The sequence below is a fragment of the Phoenix dactylifera genome, unplaced genomic scaffold, assembly GCF_009389715.1.
Source record: "Phoenix dactylifera cultivar Barhee BC4 unplaced genomic scaffold, palm_55x_up_171113_PBpolish2nd_filt_p 000653F, whole genome shotgun sequence".
Classification (NCBI taxonomy): Eukaryota; Viridiplantae; Streptophyta; class Magnoliopsida; order Arecales; family Arecaceae; genus Phoenix; species Phoenix dactylifera.
The window spans coordinates 169,651-181,462 of NW_024068043.1; the positions used below are offsets into that span (position 1 = coordinate 169,651).

The 11,812-nt window shown below is 40.2% G+C and overlaps 1 pseudogene; it reads right to left on the reverse strand.

The window, feature by feature from the left end:
• Positions 1–1,992: 1,992 nt before the first annotated feature.
• On the reverse strand, positions 1,993–4,755 carry LOC103699748 (annotated as a pseudogene).
• Between the last annotated feature and the right edge of the window lie 7,057 nt (positions 4,756–11,812).

Consider the following 11,812-nt stretch of genomic DNA (forward strand, 5'->3'; position numbering starts at 1 on the left):
TATGAATAAAGGCGTTATGTTTTATCATATGCTGTTGATTATATTTATGATAAACTCCTTAGATTAGGGCAATGGTTTTAAGACTATGATGAGATCATACTAGTGAGACTTAAAATCCTAAAATCCTAATCTTAAATATTCCCAGTCATTGGTACATTGAGTCGGGGATCAATGATTACCGGAAAGACTGGCATGTCTTATGTATGCTCGATGCAGAGGATGATTGATCTCACAATCATTTGTGTGGAGACACTAATACAAAGATATGGGTGCTCATTAGAAGAATGAGTTCACTGAATTGACCTACAAAGAGAAATCTTATGAAGTCTTGCTTACATGTCAAAAGATGATTCTCTTAGTGGGAGTTGTGCAACTGATCCTTTGACCTGAGATCACCATGGTATCTTGTGCACATGAACCTATGTTTTGGTTTACACTCATTCATGACAATAAGTTATGTACGAGGTCTTCTGGATATGGTGGATTGTGTACGAAGATTATGAGTAGATCAACAAGGAATTAATCACTTCTAGTAAGAGAAGATAGCATCCTATTTATTCTAATCATATGATAATTCAGGAAGCCTTTGATCAAAGCAGAATGAAAATTAGAAAGAGTTTCTAATGTTTCATTATTTGAATTATCATTTAAAGATTGAGAAAAATATAAATATGAAATTGAGTTTGACATATATTCATACTCATATACATATTTGGGATGCAGTTTGATTAAAGGATTGAATTGCATGGTAACTTGCCACTGAAGGGTATTTTTGGTATTTCCACCAAATTCCATATTTTCCGGGTAGACATGACACGTTGCTAGACGTCAATCTTGTTTTATAGGTTTGATCAAATTAAAGAGTTTAATTCGATCACCAATTAGAAAGGATTCTAATTGTTAAGTTCGGGTTCGCGCAGTTTGGACTTAAATCGATTAGAAGAGTTCTAATCAAGTTGGGTCAACTCGCACTCACACCTATTGCTGGCTAAGTATGGAACCCAATGGGTCACACACAAGAAAACTTATCAAGGGTCTAATTGGATTAGATCATGTTTGCAAGATAAACATCCTAGCAGGTGTTGCAAACCTTAGCTCCTGATTCGAACTGGATTCGAATCTGATTCGAATTAGATTCGAATCTGATTCTTAATTGATCTAATTTGATTAAGATCATATTCTAATATGGGTTAGCCAAGAGTTGGCACCTAATTGGCTTGATTTGAATCTAATTGGATTAGATTTGATAAAACATTTAATTTTGACCATTAGATTTTCATCAATCGTTGGATGAAGACACTACAAAAGAAATAGCATTTCCCGGCGCTTTCCAGAGCTTTTCCCGACGCTTATAAGCGTCAGTAATTTCTAATCCAACGCGTCCAAAAGCGTCACGAAACTGTCAGGCAGGTGGGCGTGGATAATTTTCGTTCCGACGCTTTTCGCCTGGGTCGGCATTACCTTACCTTTACCGACGCTTTAAAGCGTCGGCAAAGGCTTTATATCCGACGATTTTAAGCGTCGGCAAAGGATTTATGCGTCGGTGTGCATGTGCCGGGATAGTGTTAGTGCCGGGATTACCGACGCTTTTATGCGTCGGCATTACCTTACCTTTACCGACGCTTTAAAGCGTCGGCAAAGGCTGATTACCTTTACCGACGCTTTAAAGCGTCGGCAAAGGCTTAAAATCTTTTTATGCGTCTGTGCCGGGATAGTGTTATTGCCGACGCTTTTAAGCGTCGGCAATAGAGATTTTTTAAAAAAAAAAATTCATAAAAAGAAATGTGAAACCTGTATACAAATATAGCTCTGTCATAAAAATTCAAAAAAAATCATAAAAATTCATAAAATAAAAAAATTCATAAAAATTCATGATTTTATTAGACGACTGAAAAACCACATTAAAAGGACAGATATATAGCTCTGTCAGAACCACTGCCATGACATCAATTACCATCTAACCGACCATTTGACTAGAGTAATTGATCATGGTGAGATAAAAGCTGTTAAATTTTTGACAAGTCTCCTGTTCGACACAGCCCTTATGATTGACCAAAATAAAATACATGCAATGACTTTTATATAGCTTGCAGATCCTGAGAGTAACTACTATATATTAACCAAGTGAAGACTTGTGTCACTATACACAGATACAAAGTTTAGTTTGTTCTTGCAATTCCGAAAAAGACTGAAGTAGACTGCAACGTGTAGCCAGATAACTGGTATTAAAGGTCCTCCCACTAGCTGTACACTAACATGGGTAAGAGGAAAAAACCTTAAACTTCGCAGGAGTCAAGCGAAACTGTTGCTTAAGCGTATCAACGGTGGAATATTTAGATGCAGCCTCAATCTGAAAAAAACAGCAATGAACATCAATTTGCATACAAATAAAAGCCATAAAAATATCAGCTAATGCTTGCAAAAAGCAAGTAAATGAAGAATGGAGGTGGCCAAACCTTTACAGGATTCATCCAACCATCAAACCTACGTATTTTGTCTAAAATCAAAATCCCTGTCTACATCAAACATCATTTGGACACATTAAAATTCCTGCCTTTCTACGGTACATAGAAGCCAACTCCAAAACTAATAACTCCTTTTGTTTGACTTTCACAACCAGATTCCAATCCCAAAATTATTCAAAGTCAGATCACTATTTCCTGCATAAGACAAAGAATATTATATGTTTATTGGGGAGAACTTAAGAAGCTTCATTACCTTTCTGTCTTGAAAGGTAATGATTGTAAGGAATGGCACAGCCGGCAGAGTCCAACTGTTCTGCTGTGAGGGGCATTCGTAACAAAACATAAGAAAGGCAGCCGAGAGGACCAGTGTTGTGGATCCAAAATGACCTTCCTCCCTCCTCGTAGATGCTCTGCATGCCAACACAAGCTCACCATCATACCATATCTCAGAAACATCATCTGTTTTCAATCTATCCATACCTTTATCACCGACGAGAACTCGTTCAAAGCATTCGGGATGTAATCGTTTGCCGATATGTTAAGGAAAGAGAAGGCAGTGATGTCGTTCTGACCGATGTCGAGAGAAGTACTCCTTTCTGGGCATCAATTCCCTGTAAACTCCTCCTGCGGTTTGTTTCATATGCAACAAAAGTTTGATAAATTTAAGCAGCAGAACCCAACTGCTGAACTACAGTGGAGTGATGGTTTAGAATGACTAGAACTTGCCTCGTTCGTAGATCGTTTGAGACCGGGATTTGAACTGCAAGAACTCATCCAGCTGCACATCTAAAGAGAAGGGACTGTAGCCACCCTGAGAAAGGGTTGCGTTCTGCGGCATAATTGTAGCTCCTGCAGATGCAAAATTAGCACCATGCCGGAAATTCGTGCCCAATGAATCAAGGTACGCACTGAGGTATGGCAATCCAAAGCTCTCAGCTGGAAATTTGACAAAAAAAACACGACCACAAATTCGATCAGATAATTTATAGTGGATCAGTACTAGGATTCTGTATTGGGTCTCCATGAGTGACCCCCATGGGCTTTAGTGATCTTTAATTCCCTGAAAACTACCCCTCAAATTCAACTGTTTGAAGTAAGAGTTCTAGATGGCGGTGATTAGCAGCTAATTTATATGGATAAAAGGGAGATAATTACCAATGAAGTCGATGATAAGGCGGCCATCTGAGTACCTGCCTGCGGGCATCCTGAAGAAGGTCTCACCGTACGGTGTGCGGACCGGCCCGAAGGCGGCTGAGAGACCACCTGTATCTGAATTTGAGTCGCCCAGATTGACAACGGCAGGGAAATGGCATGGCGAGGATGAGACTGGGACTGAGAGCAGCAGCAGAACTGATAGGAAACCAAAAAGAAGAGGAGAAAGCTTCATTGCTTGGATCTAAGAGGTGACAGAAAGGAGGCTACCTCTATCTCTTAAGGAGGTGACAGAGACCAGAGCTCCATCTTGATGCGGCCGGCCGGGATGGTGCCGATGGTGACGTCGAAGAAGACGATGGGGTTCTTGGGGTTGGGTGGCCGCTGGTGCCACTCCACCGCCACTAGAAGGCCTGTTCATGAAAGCGGCGGCGAGGGCGAGGAGGCAGGGGAGGGCCTCCGCGACATCGGAGGAGTTGGTGGTGGTGTTGGGGGTGAAGTCGGGGTTGGGAAGGCAGCAGGTGGCGAGGGAGGTGTTGGAGAGGGCAGCGGGGGAGGGGCAGGAGAAGGCAGGGTCGGCCAGGGAGAGGGAGGAGGGGAGGGGGGCGGCGGGGGGAGGGGAGCCGAAGAAGGTGCCGCCGATGGAGATCTGGGCGCGGATCTGGGAGGGATCGCCGGCGACCTCGATGGGGTACTTGAGGTCGGGGTTGGGGGAGCCGGAGAAGGAGGTGGCGGAGTCGTTGGGGGTGGAGTAGGGGAAGGAGGAGCCGTCGGGGAGGATGGCCGAGGAGGCGGAGACGAGGATCTCGCGGTGGCGGAAGCCGATGAGGAGCTCCCAGGCCTTGAGGTTGGTGGTGCCGGAGTTGAGGATGGTAGCGGTGGCGTTGAAGGCCCAGGCCTGGTCGTTGGGGTCGCGGACGAAGGGCCGGAGCCGCTGCCCCCGCTGCTTCTTGAATCTGGAGGGGGTTAGGGAGGGGGGGCGATGATGATGAGAGAGAGAGAGAGAAGACGAGGAATGGACGAGGAAAGGGAAGGGGGTTCCGTTTTCTCTTCGATCTCTGGAATGGGTTGAGGGTGGAGGGCGGTGGCCGGGAAAACGGAAAGAGAGAGGGCTCGGGTGATGGTGGGAATGTTGGCTTTCGACGACGCCTTTTAGCGTCGTCTTAGGCCCAATACTACACCGACCCTTATTAGAAGCGTCGGCAAATTTTGACGCTAGACCAAAAATTGCCGACGCTTGTGAAAAGCGTCGGCAAAAAAGCGTCGGTAAAACCGACTTTTCCTGTAGTGAGACATAATGGTGAGTTGGTTTGAACCCAATTGGATAGGGTTAGAAGGGCCTTTAATCATGACCATATGACATTCATCAGCCATTAGATGAAGATATAATGGGATCATAATGAGGCGCCTTGAATTAGAGCCCTTGGATCATCTTTGATGATGAAATGGATCAAATATGATGGCGCATGCATTCCTAGCCATTAGATCATGATCTCCACCGTTGGATGGGGACATAACTAAATGATCTTATGATGACTCATCATGGGAGATTGTAGGACGTGAGGATGGTGGCGTGAGAAGCCTATGGGCGCATGAAATGAATTAGAATTTCATATAGAAGCGCCACATGGATTGGATAAGGATGAAATATTCATTTGATCTTATCCATTTAAATTCTCTCTCTCATCCTCACGCCTAAGATCAATTGATGGCGCATCAAAAGAAGGAATGAGGGCGTGATGGGGCTTCACATAGGCTGATGGCGTGATAAGAAAAGAGGGTGCGAAAGAGATAATACGGTTCCACTTTTCATGCTTATCCACTTATCACACCTCTTCAAAATACGGTTCCTTTTTGATAGCACCCCATTTTATTTGTGATACGCCTCTTCATATGAGACGCTCCCCTTTGGATCACGCATCCCTTGATGGATGAATGGATGGGATGCAAGCATCCCTACGCCACCTATAAATAGGGAATGCTCCCGGTGTTTTTGTATCATCGGAAATCAATCCAACTCTTTCTCTCTCATATCCCTTCTTTCTTACATTAGTTTCTTTCTTTCTAACATTGCTTCTAGTGTGTCCTAAGCCAAGACAAGGTGGTCTTCCTTAGGATAAAAGGATTAGAAGTGATTTTAGAAGGCTAAAGAAAAATAGAAAGGAAGGAAAGCAAGCCATTAGAGTTCTTTAGAAGAATTCTGCATTAAGGATCAAAAGTCTTTGGAGCTAAAGTCTTGATCAAGTTTTCGTGTGGATCACCATTGGAGGGCGGACACTTGGACGCCTCGTGGAGATTGTACACTTTGGATTAGCGTTTGAGGTATTCTACTAATTCTGCATTTATTTTATATTATTTGATTGTAATCATTAAGGTGATCTAGGCTTAAAAGGGTTTCATGCATAGGGACTTTATTAAGAAAATTTTAAAATCCCTAGCTTCCGCTGCCCATTATGACATGCTAGAACCCTACAGGGGGTGGGGAAGACGCGCCGCGCGGGGGGGACGAAGTGGGGGGGAGCTTGCGGGGAATGGGGAAGACGTGTCGCGCGGGGGGCGGGGAGCTCGCGGGGGGGACGGCGGAGGCGAGGAGCTCGCAGGGGATGGGGAAGACGCGCCGGGGGGGTTGGAGTGGTGTAAAGATTATAACGTCATTTCAAATTTTAATTTTATTTTTAATTCATATAAATATTATATTTTTAACACCGTTAAAGAACTGTTATATTAGGGGTATTTGTACAATAACAGAGTTTTACAAGGGTATACATGCAAATATTAATTTTGAAAGGATATTCATGCAAAATCTAATATTTAGAAGGGTATCCATGTAAAAAGCTCTTAAAAACAATATGGTTAATATTCATGTTCGACCATGCATATAAATAAGGATTCTTTGCACATAAACATTTACAAATCTAACTTATTGAATATCCACCCCGAAAGTAACTATTTACATACGCACCCCTCAAACACCCTGGTTTTGCATGGATGCCCCTCCTATTAGATGTTTGGCTAACAATTCTAATAAATAACCCTTCCGAATATCATTTGGCATAATTATCCTTTTATGTTAACATCCCTGCATTTGTTATATATTCCCCAAGAATATTATTGTAAGGGATGATAAATTATTTTATTCTTAAAATGATTACTTCTCAACACTGTCAACTAAAAATATAACCGCATATGTATTCATGCAAAAATATGATGTTTTAAGAGATACATATGCAAATAGTAATTTTCGAAGGCTAGAAATACAATAAGCTATTTTTGTAAGGGTAATGAACAAAAAAAAAGGATAAAAAGGGAAGAAGAGGAATAACATGACAAGAAAAGAAAATGATCTTTTTAATGAGTAGAGCAAGAACAAGAGGAATGACATGAGAGTGGGCCATTGAACAACTAGGCAGCATATTGAAGGCTTGCTAGTAGTAGAATAGGTATTGGAAAGCTTCATAAGACCCTCCAGTTGGTGATACATATGCGAAGGAGGAGGTTCCGAGGTAAGAAGAAATAGGGAAAGGAATAAGCAAAGTAAAAGCATCTTGTAAGTTATGTATTTTCACTTTCAATTTATGTAAAATAAAAAATTATTTCAGTATAATAGTGAAAATAAGGTAATGAAAGAAAGTACAAATCAAAAAAAAGTTATTTTTCTTCTAATATAAGTCTACTCTGCTGCTATGTAAGTAATCTATGCTTTACAAGTGCATAGGTAGACCGCCTAGGCACCTATACAGCACTCTTAACAACACTATCAAAAAGAATGTAAAGCATTTTGGCCAAAGTTTTGGAGAAAGGTTATTTCTGCAATTAACTCCCATTAGCAGTAATTTGGACACTTAAAAGTAAGATAGTCATATCGAGAACCATTGTTACTAACTAACAAAGATAGTCATTTCTACAATTGCGTATCCCTTTTACTATAAAAAGGAAAAGAAGGCTTTATTCGGGCTCTAGATGCACTATCTACTAGACAATTGATATCGATAACAACATGGACAAGGCTTCTAAATCTATCCATTACCTTTTACTTTTCTCTTTTTCCTCCCGCTCCGTGGTGTAGACCTAATTAACTCTAGAGTTTATTTTAGTTTTATCAATCATTTTGTGTTGTGTTTTCAATGATTTGATGTATCTATGATGTATGAAATTGGACTATATGAATGTTATTTTGTTTCATTCTTTTGATCTAGTTCTTTTCTTTGGTGGTTCTAATTTTTCTTGTTAGTTTAACCACTTGGTGGATTATGAAGTTCTTATGATTAAGAAAATGTTGTCAGTTGTCTAATATTGTTTATCAAGTCTAATTTACATTGGTGACCCTTTTGCTGTTGCCCAAGGTGACAAGCCAAGAGGGGGGGTGTGAATTGGTTTCTCTTAATTTTTATACACCAGAATTATGTGGTGTGCATACATCCACATGTACGCACAACATAGAAAATGCTCTCAAGCATTTCCCTAGGTTCATCCACTTCATCCATTTATACAAGAAATTTTGTTCCCCTGCTCGTGGGTGAGAATCAGGTGCCAATTCTACCATTCATCAAGCTCCAACACAAGACAGTTCTCTATATTTCTGTGTTGAATACCAAATTTATTCTCCGTTCTTTTGATTTCCATCCTACAACATCGATGATTGCAGCCAAAACTTCAATTGTTGCTGTAGAATTTCATACAAGCATCTTCATGAAATAATCCCATTTTTTCCACCATTTACTTAGTATTCCACTGTTCAAGACTGTCGCGGCGTGTTCTTTTGATCTCCATCTTCCAACTACGATAATTAAAACGAAAAGTTCAGCTCTTGCTATAGAATTCTACAGCAATTACCTTTACAAATAATCCTGTTTTCCCACCTTTTACTTAGTATTCTACTTTTCTTGACTCCGAATTAGGATTGGGATGTATGAATTGACAAATGGAATTGAATCAAGAAATTTAAGCAGAGACAGATGGCTGCTGATCATGAAGAAGACAGAACTAGAATCAGACAACAAAACAACTAGATAACTAAATTGCTGAAAAACATTAAGGAACGAATCATACTCCTCTACCTCCTAATGATGGTCCACCGGTGGAAGAAGCGGGTGTTCCTGTTGCCCTCCTTCATCCATGGGATCTGGGATTTCTGTCTCCAGAACATCTCCTGCTTCCTTAGTAAGGAGTGGTGCATGGCGAGTTTGTGTCGCAGTACCCCCAAGTCGGCCTCCGGCAGCCCACCCATACTATCCTCCCTCCCCGAAAGCTCAGCAATAGACACCTCCACCTCCTCCGGCCTTCTAAATATATCCTCTACTACCTTGCAGTTTCACCTGCGGAGTCTGCGCTTGGTAAGCTCCAGCCTGCACGAAACCCTCTACATGACATCACCTCGCACCGGCATCGTCCAAGCCTCTCAGACAATGTTCCAGGATTTGGGGTATGACAACCACATCTTCTTAAAGAAGAACGGGAGTCGATGGCTGATGTAATCTGCTATAGAGATCAGGAGCGGGCAATGGTTAGAGGCGATCTGGGGACCTTGATAAGCCAGGAAGCTCTGGAACCTCGAGTTCATTCACCGCATGGTTCTAGGGACCTTGAGGTAGATTTTTTTTTGGGGGCAAAATTGGCCTATACTAAATGGCCAAGTAGGAGCGTTTGGTTGTGAACGAAACATGGAATAAGATAGAATAACTAGCTTATTTCATTCCCATTTCACCATCCAAACATAGTTTTAAGGAATAGGGATCTGGAGTCTTTGTTTTCCATCAATTACCCACCAAACAACAATGTTTCCTATTTGTTCCTATAGATCTTGGATACCTAATACGAAATAGGCGTCACATGCTATTGTCAATTGTCCAAAAACATCCATGAATAAAATAAAAATACTTTATCAATACTTCAAAGAGGTATGGCATATGTAAAACATGGCTTTATTAGGGTACTCATATTGTTGGTAACATCCTAGTGCACAGTCAAGGCCTAGTTATAGCACCCTAGATAAGCATTTTAGGAAACCTTATTAGTTGAGCCGCGTACACTTTGCACTGCTGCTAAATTCATCATGGTGCATATTGCTATTACACATATAAGGAAAAAAAAAAAGAGGAAAAAGTAATTACTATTCCACGTGTTGCCTTCTGGTTGGACTAGTCCATGTGAACTTAGTCTAACAAATAATTTTTCAAGGGAGTGGGATCAGGATGGGTGGGGGGCGGAGTTCAGTGGCGAGCTTCAGGTTAGGCCTGATTTCTATTTGGCCTCCATAATCTAAACCTGAATTCAATCCTGAGACCTTTTAAACCAAGCCTACAGCCCGACCTAAAGCCGGGGCTAATTTTTAACTCGATATACCACCTAGCCAAAAGTCCACATATATCCTTATTGAAATTTCTTGTTTAGATTAATTCTAATTAAGTATAGTCATCTAATGGCATAGTCATAGCCATTAGTGGGGATTTAAATAGCCACTCTAATGTTGTCGTTTGGTAACCACAAGTCGAACATGATTTTTATTCTAAAACTCCTTCTGTAGTAATATATATTTATCTCAAATCTAGTGGTACCTATGAGTCTTGGTTTGAGGGGACCCCAGAGCACTATAATATCCATCAATTTGAAATTCAAATTTGAACGAGTCAAATTTAAAAATCTAATCAAAAACATGTCAAAACTGGCATCCTTACTACCACCAACGATTAAACACCATCTATCATGCCCTAACATGATACTGCCGACAGGGTAGACACCTCGCAAGGCTCAGCCCTGTAAAGTATCTCAAGCCTAATCTATCAATCAACTAAATACAATGTCAGCTAGACAAAGATATATATGGAAAGGATCTAAATAACTTCCTGCACATAACCTAGCTTAAGGACTATGAGCATCCAAATCTTAAAGTAATAAAAAAAAAATATTTAACACAAGCATAACGATACCAACATTTGGTATGGATTAAATAATAGTTCCACATGATGATAAAATACCAGTCGAACAACTACAATACAAGGTTCTGACCAACAAGGTCTCAAATAAAAGAAAGATTGATAATACTCCAACTGCATCCTCGAGACAACTGAGTTTTACTGATTCGTTCATCTGAAAAAGAAGAAAGGTATAAGCTTAACAACGAATAAATTCTTAATTGTACACACTTCAATTTAAAGATAAATTCACCACTTTAAAAAAAAAAACTGATTCAATATACATTTTGTTTTATTAAAATAACAAGTATAGAAGTATGATAATACACAAATAATGGCTATGCATACAATATGAAGATTACCACTAACTCAATAGCTAAAATAATTTACAATTTCCAAGTTTGGACAAGTTTAAATAATACATCATGATAAATAACTTATTTAACTTTCAGTTTGTTGTCCATTTTCTTCATGATATTAGGCAACCAATGTCATGATTCACCCTATGAAAAGCATCTTCCATTACACGATCATGATTTGCCCCATGATAGGCTTCAATCGGTTGTCATGATTTGCCTAATGACAGGCATCAATCTACTATAAAAATGTCACACAAAAATCCATAACAATAGTCCCAATAATAATAACACAATTAAATCTATCAATAAAACTCACTATCAAAAACTCATGAAGTTTTTATTCAGCCCATTTTAACCCATATATTGACCAAATCAATAAAGATTTAGTACAAAAATGTGGGTCCCAAAGTTAGCTTCAAAATGAGCATATATATAAGTTATCCTCAATAGCAATTGCCCAACTTTTAAAAATGGTTATCACATAACAGGGGCTCCTCTCCCTATATTTCCTCAATATGTGATATTCTAGTTCCGCATTCTTGTGAAAGAACTCAAAAAAAAGAGCAAGGTAAGATCTGTGAGAAAGAAATGGAAGAGAGATGAGAAAGAGAGTTATGAGAGAGAGATTACAAGGGAGTAGGGAGAGGAAGAGGGCTTGGTTAAGAGGTTATGTGTAAAAGAGAAATGGTAGATTGAAGAGAGAATTATGAGAGAAAAGTGACCATGAGTAGCGGTAGGCAAACGTGTGAACCAAAAGAAACACACAGAGAGAGGGATAAGGTTGGTTTAGGTTGAGGTTTAGAATCTTCTAATTGGGCTGATATAATAGGTTGTGTTAGTAGGTCATTATCTAGCCATTACACAAATAATGGTGACCACGAGAAATCTCCAATCATCAAGCCATTGCCACAAGTCATGGAGCTAA